The 8,397-nt window shown below is 42.5% G+C and overlaps 1 pseudogene; it reads left to right on the forward strand.

Annotated features, from left to right (window-relative positions):
* The first annotated feature begins 165 nt into the window (after positions 1-165).
* On the forward strand, positions 166-5,662 carry LOC124108360 (E3 ubiquitin-protein ligase RNF4-like; annotated as a pseudogene).
* Positions 5,663-8,397: the final 2,735 nt, after the last annotated feature.

Consider the following 8,397-nt stretch of genomic DNA (forward strand, 5'->3'; position numbering starts at 1 on the left):
CCCAACCCTGGGCAAGGCTCAAAGATACTGAAATCTGCCTGGCTCCAAATACTTTGTAAGCCAGAGAATGAGTAACCAGCAGGTATGAGAGGTTGAATATTCTGCTTTGCTACAAACCTGGGTAGAGATCACGTCCCTTTCTGTAGGTTGGAGCCAAGGAGCATAATGAGTACAAGAAAGCGTCGTGGTAGAACAGTAAGTTCTAGACAAGCCCAGAAGTGAACCCAGGAAGCAGCCTCCACCCCTGAGATTTCCTTGGAAGCAGAACTCATAGAACTTGTGGAAACTGCAGGAGATGAAATCGTGGACCTCACCTATGAGTCTTTAGAGCCTGTGGTGGACCAGACTCACAATGACTCTGTTGTGATTGTTCACGAAGGAGAAGGCCCAGGAGGAACGCAGGAGGCTGCGCCAAGACCATGCCAACAGCTGCGTGGTGGGCAGTGATGACGAGGAGTTGTCCAGGGACAGAGATGTGTTTGGGACCACCCACACTCCCAGAAACACCAAGGAGGAAAGGACCACAGGGCTCAGGCCCTCTGGTACTGTCAGTTGTCCCATCTGCATGCAGATACTCAGAGACTGTGCACGATGGACGTCTCATTGTCTCTACAGAGTGTGGCCATGTTTTCTGTAGCCAGTGTCTCCATGATTCCCTAAAGAATGCTAATACTGGGACCTGCGACCCACCGGCAGAACAGGCCTAGCGGCCCGCGGAGGGGCAGAGCCGCCAACCGCACCTGCAAGGTAGGCGGACCTGTGAACCACCGGCAGAACAGACCCAGCGGCCCGCCAGGGTGGAAGACACATCACCCTGGTTGGGGGAGGGGCAGAGCCGCCGAGCGCCTGCAAAGTAGGCGGACCTGCGACCCACTGGCAGAAGAGGCCCAGAAACCCGCAGAGGGGCAGAGCCGCCCCCGCGCCTGCAAAGTAGGCGGACCTGTGACCCACTGGCAGAACACGCCCAGCAGCCCACCGGCATGGTAGGCACATTGCCCCAATTGGAGGAGGGGCAGAGCCGCTGCCCGCGCCTGCAAGGGAGACTTTGCAAAAATACGAGAGCAATATAAATATATAGAGGTAAAATTCAATAACACAACAGTTTCACCAAGCAGAAAGAAACGTGAACAGTATGAAAAGACAAGTAAAGAAAGGACCACAAGCAATGCAGGTCAACTCAACGTTAGAAGAGGTAATATCTGCAGCAGATGGAATGTCAGATAAAGAATTCAGGATATACATGCTTCAGATGATCTGGAGTCTCAAGGAAGACATTAGACAGCAAAATCAGACAATGAAAGATCACTTCGACAATGAATTACACAAACAAATCCAAGAAGCAAAAGATCAACTATACAGGGAGATACAGGTTATAAAAAACAAACAAACAGAAATCCTAGAAATGCAGGAAGCAATAAACCAACTAAAAATCTCAATTGAGAATACTACCAGCAGAGTAGAACACTTAGAAGATAGAACATCAGACAATGAAGACAAAGTATTTCAACTGGAAAAGAACATAGACAGCTCAGCAAGACTGTTAAGAAACCATGAGCAGAACATCCAAGAAATATGGGATAACATAAAGAGACCAAACTTAAGAGTCATTGGGATACAGGAAGGTATAGAGGTCCAAACCAAAGGAATGAGCAATCTGTTCAATGAAATAATACGAGAAAACTTCCCAGACTTGAAGAATGAGACAGAATCCCAAATCCTAGAAGCCTACAGGACGCCGAATGTGCAAAATCATAAGAGATCCACACCTAGACACATTATAATGAAGATGCCCAACATACAGAATAAGGAGAGAATTTTAAAAGCTACAAGAGAAAGGAAGCAGATTACATTTAGGGGTAAGCCAATCAGGATAACAGCTGATCTTTCAACACAGACTCTGAAAGCTAGAAGATCCTGGAATAACATATTTCAAACACTGAAAGAAAATGGGTTCCAACCAAGAATTGTGTATCCAGCGAAATTAAGCTTCAAGATGGAAGATGAAATTAAAACCTTCCATGATAAACAAAAGTTAAAAGAATTTGCAGCTAGAAAACCATCTCTTCAAAACATCCTCGCCAAAGCATTACAGGAAGAGGAAATGGAAAATAACAATGAAAACCAACAGTGGGAGGTAGGACAGTAAAGGGGGGGAAAATAATCAAAGAGGAAAACAAACCATGTTTAGTAACAGAAATAAACAAATATGGCTGGAAGAACAACCCATATCTCAATAATAACCCTAAATGTTAATGGCTTAAACTCACCAATTAAGAGACACAGGCTAGTAGAATGGATCACAAAACAAGAAGCAACAATATGCTGCCTACAGGAGACGCATTTGATAGGAAAAGACGTACATAGGCTGAAGGTGAAAGGTTGGGAAAAATCATATCACTCATATGGACTTCGGAAACAAGCAGGAGTGTCCATACTCATATCAAATAAAATAGATTTCAAGCCAAAGTTAATCAAAAGGGATAAAGAGGGACACTACATACTGCTCAAGGGAACCATACACCAACAAGACATAACAATCATAAATATATATGCCCCAAACAATGGTGCAGCTATGTTCATCAAACAAACTCTTCTCAAGTTCAAGAGTCTAATAGACCACCATACAATAATCATGGGAGACTTCAACATACCACTCTCACCACTGGACAGATCTTCCAAACAAAAGTTGAATAAGGAAACTATAGAACTCAATAACACAATTAATAACCTAGACTTAATTGACATACATAGAATATACTACCCAACATCAAGCAGTTACACTTTTTTCTCAGCAGCACATGGATCCTTCTCAAAAATAGATCATATATTATGTCACAGGGCAACTCTTAGACAATATAAAGGAGTAGAGATAATACCATGCATCTTATCTGATCATAATGGAATGAAACTGAAAAACAACGATAAAAGAAGGAATTAAAAAGCAGAAAAAGCATTCGACAAAGCATCCCTTTATGTTCAAAACATTAGAAAAACTAGGGATAACAGGAACTTACCTTGACATTGTAAAAGCTATCTATGCTAAGCCTCAGGCTAGCATCATTCTGAATGGAGAAAAATTGAAGGCATTCCCTCTAAAATCTGGAACAAGACAGGGATGCCCTCTCCCACCACTTCTGTTCAACATAGTTCTAGAGACACTGGCCAGAGCAATTAGACAGACGAAAGAAATTAAAGGCATAAAAATAGGAAAAGAAGAACTTAAATTATCACTATTTGCAGTGACATGATTCTATACCTAGCAGACCCAAAAGGGTCTACAAAGAAACTATTAGAGCTAATAAATGAATTCAGCAAAGTGGCAGGATATAAAATCAACACGCATAAATCAAAGGCATTCCTGTACATCAGCGACAAATCCTCTGAAATGGAAATGAGGACAACCACTCCATTCACAATATCCTCAAAAAAAATAAAATACTTGGGAATCAACCTAACAAAAGAGGTGAAAGACTTATACAATGAAAACTATATAACCCTAAAGAGAGAAATAGAAGAACATCTTAGAAGATGGAAAAATATACCCTGTTCATGGATAGGCAGAACTAACATCATCAAAATGGCAATATTACCAAAAGTTCTCTATAGGTTTAATGCAATGCCAATCAAAATCCCAACGGCATTTCTTGTAGAAATAGAGAAAGCAATCATGAAATTCATATGGAAAAATAAAAGACCCAGAATAGCAAAAACAATGCTAAGCAGGAAGTGTGAATCAGGTGGTATAGCGATACCAGACTTCAAACTATACTACAGAACAATAATAACAAAAACAGCATGGTACTGGTACCAAAACAGGCGGGTGGGCCAATGGTACAGAATAGAGGACACAGAAACCAATCCACAAAACTACAACTATCTTATATTTGATAAAGGGGCTAAAAGTATGCAATGGAGGAAGGATAGCATCTTCAACAAATGGTGCTGGGAAAACTGGAAATCCATATGCAACAAAATGAAACTGAATCCCTTTCTCTCGCCATGCACAAAAGTTAACTCAAAATGGATCAAGGAGCTTGATATCAAATCAGAGACACGCCGTCTGATAGAAGAAAAAGTTGGCTACGATCTACATACTGTGGGGTCGGGCTCCAAATTCCTTAATAGGACACCCATAGCACAAAAGTTAATAACTAGAATCAACAAATGGGACTTACTCAAACTAAAAAGTTTTTTCTCAGCAAAAGAAACAATAAGAGAGGTAAATAGGGAGCCTACATCCTGGGAACAAATCTTTACTCCTCACACTACAGATAGAGCCCTAATATCCAGAGTATACAAAGAACTCAAAAAATTAGACAATAAGATAACAAATAACCCAATCAACAAATGGGCCAAGGACCTGAACAGACACTTCTCAGAGGAGGACATACAATCAATCAACAAGTACATGAAAAAATTCTCACCATCTCTAGCAGTCAGAGAAATGCAAATCAAAACCACCCTAAGATACCATCTCACTCCAGTAAGATTGGCAGCCATTATGAAGTCAAACAACAACAAGTGCTGGCGAGGATGTGGGGAAAAGGTCACACTTGTACATTGCTGGTGGGACTGCAAATTGGTGCAGCCAATTTGGAAAGCAGTATGGAGATTTCTTGGAAAGCTGGGAATGGAGCCACCATTTGACCCAGCTATTCCCCTTCTCAGTCTATTCCCTAAAGACCTAAAAAGAGCATGCTACAGGGACACTGCTACATCGATGTTCATAGCAGCACAATTCACAATAGCAAGACTGTGGAACAAACCTAGATGCCCTTCAATAGACGAATGGATAAAAAAAATGTGGCATTTATACACAATGGAGTATTACTCTGCATTAAAAAATGACAAAATCATAGAATTTGCAGGGAAATGGATGGCATTAGAGCAGATTATGCTAAGTGAAGCTAGCCAATCCCTAAAAAACAAATGCCAAATGTCTTCCTTGATATAAGGAGAGTAACTAAGAACAGAGTTGGGGGGCTGGGGATGTGGCTCAAGCAGTAGTGTGCTCGCCTGGCATGCGTGCGGCCCGGGTTCGATCCTCAGCACCACATACAAACAAAGATGTTATGTCCGCCGATAACTAAAAAAATAAATATTAAAATTCTCTCTCTCTCTCTGTCTCTCTCTTTAAAAAAAAAGAAGAGAGTTGGGAGGAAGAGCATGAGAAGAAGATTAACATTAAACAGGGGTGAGAGGTGGGAGGGAAAAGGAAAGAGAAGGGAAATTGCATGGAAAAGGAAGGAGACCCTCATGGTTATACAAAATTACATACAAGAGGAAGTGAGGGGAAAGGGGGAAAAAAACAAGGGGGAGAAATGAATGACAGTAGAGGGGGTAGAGAGAGAAGAGGGGAGGGGAGGGGAGGGGAGGGGGGATAGTAGAGGATAGGAAAGGCAGCAGAATACAACAGACACTAGTATAGCAATATGTAAAACAGTGGATGTGTAACCGATGTGATGCTGCAATCTGTATATGGGGTAAAAATGGGAGTTCATAACCCACTTGAATCAAAGTGTGAAATATGATATGTCAAGAACTATGTAATGCTTTGAACAACCAACAATAAAAATTAAAGGAAAAAAAAAAGAATGCTAATACTTGCCCAACTTGTAGGAAAAAGATCAACCACAAACAGTACCACCACATTTATATATGAAGTTTCAGAGCTGCTCAGGAGAGACAGATGGACAGACAGCCAGGCTGGGCTCTTCACCTGGGATCTGCCTCCAATTTCCTGAGCTCAAAAAGACTGTTTCAAAACCAATATCTGATATATAAACGTCTCTTTTGTTTCCAATCCCCACTTAGATCCTTTTGTAATCTCGTTTGATGCTCTGGAGCTGGACCGGGGCCCTCCCCATCTGGCTCCGTATCTCTGCTCCTCTGTTGTAGTTTCATCCCAGAGTAGGAGAAAGGGTCAGGACATTGGAGTTAAAAATTGTGGTTCCACTTTTCTGGGTCTACGTTTGCCAAGAAGTTTCCCTGTCTGGAAAGCTTGTCCCATCTCTCCCAAGTGCACAACCTTCCCAGGCACCTGTCAGCTGACCAGTCTGTCTACCACACAGTAACCGAGCCAGACACAGTCCACTTGGCCAAAGAGTTCCAGGTGCAGCAGTGACTCCCTGGAAATCCCAACCACTGGACCTCCCCCCAACCCCTTGAGGGTCAGACGTGACCTGGGATTCTGCCTGCACCTTGTAACTGATCTGCAGTGCTTTTGGCAAATCAAGAACCTCTGCAGGGCAATCCCCTGTTTCCAAAAACAAAAGTGCAACAAAGCCTGTTCTTTACTACTTTATAGAAGCCCAGGAGATGTAGCACTGCTAGTGTCCTCCTCAGAGCCCTAATGTCACCTGTGGAGCAGCGCCCATCCCATCCTGTCTCCGCTCACCAACTGTTCTCAGGAACCTCACCTGTGCTCCAAAGTTCTCCACCTGGCACAGGACATTCCAGGTTCAATAGAGCAAGAACATATTTGGTGTCTTCTCTTTTCTGATAAAATCCGTCCTGAGTTGGCCACGTGCCCTCTAGTCCTCTGCCCAAGCGTAGATACCAGGAGGTGGTGGAAGTAACTGTGGCCTTATCAGCCACTCACTTCCATGCTTTTGCCCACGTCGCTGATGCCCCTGTTTCAAAGACGTTGGCCCACCATACCTGGCCCTGACTTGGCTTCTCACTCTCGCCCACTGTCAATATTTACTTCAGAAGCTGCTCTTCTGGCCAGCTGGGCTGTGATCCTCTGGGCTTTTGACTGTTCTATAGGTTTGGTTGTCAGAGCATGGTGGTGGCTCTTTCTCTGCAAGGGCCTGATGACAACCTTAGGGAGGCCTCGGGTTCTCTGGGAGGCAACAAGGTGATCCAGGCTGTCCCTGAGACACTGGTGGTGCTAGCAGGGGTGGGGCCTCATGTGCAGTACAGGCCATCCTCTGCTGCCACACCCTCCTTCAGAGGCTTCAAGCCAAACCAACAGCCTTCCTGGTGGGAAAGGGGCCTTTCTGGCTTTGCTAGCAGTAAGTGACCTTCGGTGCACTCTCCTGAAGGACCAGGGACTCCACACAATGTTCACTTTAGATGGAGCTGAAGGAGTGTCCTTCTTCTATGTGAAGGGAAGGGTTCATTCCTCACTCTGACTTCTCAGTCTGGCTCACTTCCAGTTAGTTTGAATGAGAGTCATGATTTTCCTCATGGAGTTTAAGAGGGTGGTAGCTTCCGTGCTGACCATAGTGCTGCATGCCTGCCTCCCACTGGACATCATGGCCATGAAGTCCCCTCTGGGCTCATGGAAGTGCTCTTTGTTAGGTTGTAGTGACATCAGACTTCAAGGGTCAAGGCGACCACGTAGCTGTCAACCCATAGATGTGGTGACACCCATTTAAAATTTTCTTTGTATTTTATCCTTAAAACACAACTTATGTGATAGTTTATAAAAGTTGCATTACTTCATCCTAAATTAAATTGGGGAAAAAAAGTGTGTTTATTTTCTACTAATGAGAGACTGCTAATTAGGAAAAGACTGGTATGGGAGTCAAAGTCCTTTTCCTCATTGTACATAGTTCAGCTCTTTCTTTGTTACATTTATACTGTATCCATGGACATCAGTCTGTTTTGGACTCCTCTGCTAGTGTTAAAGATATAAATAAAACCATTAATTTGGACAAAAGAAAATAAAGATGTTTATTAAAGTTAAATGTATGCAAAGCAGATTAGAATTCTTTTTTTATGTCTTACTACAATTTGTTTATTTTTTATTTTTTATTTATATATGACAGCGGAATGCATTACAATTCTTATTACACATATAGAACACAATTTTTCATATTTCTGGTTGTATACAAAATATATCAGACCAATTTGTGTCTTCATACATGTACTTTGGATAATAATGATCATCACATTCCACCATCATTGATAACCCCATGCCCCCTCCCTTCCCCTCCAACCCCTCTGCCCTATCTAGAGTTCACCTATTCCTCCTATGCTCCTTCTCCCTATCCCACTATGAATCAGCCTCCTTATATCAAAGGAAACATTTCTGCATTTGGTTTTTTGAAACTGGCTAACTTCACTTAGCATTATCTTCTCTAACTTCATTTACCTGCAAATGCCATGATTTTATTCTCTTTTATTGCTAAGTAATATTCCATTGTGTATATATGCCACATTTTTTTATCTATCCATCTATAGAAGGGCATTTAGTTTGGTTCCACAGTTTAGCTATTGTGAATTGTGCTGCTATAAACATTGATGTGGCTATGTCCCTGTAGTATGCTGTTTTTAAGTCCTTTGGGTATAGACCAAGGAGAGGGATAGCTGGGTCAAATGGAGGTTCCATTCCCAGTTTTCCAAGGAATCTCCATACTGCTTTACATATTGGCTGCACCAATTTGCTGT

The sequence above is a fragment of the Marmota monax genome, unplaced genomic scaffold (genome assembly GCF_021218885.2).
Source record: "Marmota monax isolate L192 unplaced genomic scaffold, Marmota_monax_Labrador192_F-V1.1 WCK01_AAM20220418_F8-fsc00074, whole genome shotgun sequence".
NCBI classification, from domain to species: Eukaryota; Metazoa; Chordata; class Mammalia; order Rodentia; family Sciuridae; genus Marmota; species Marmota monax.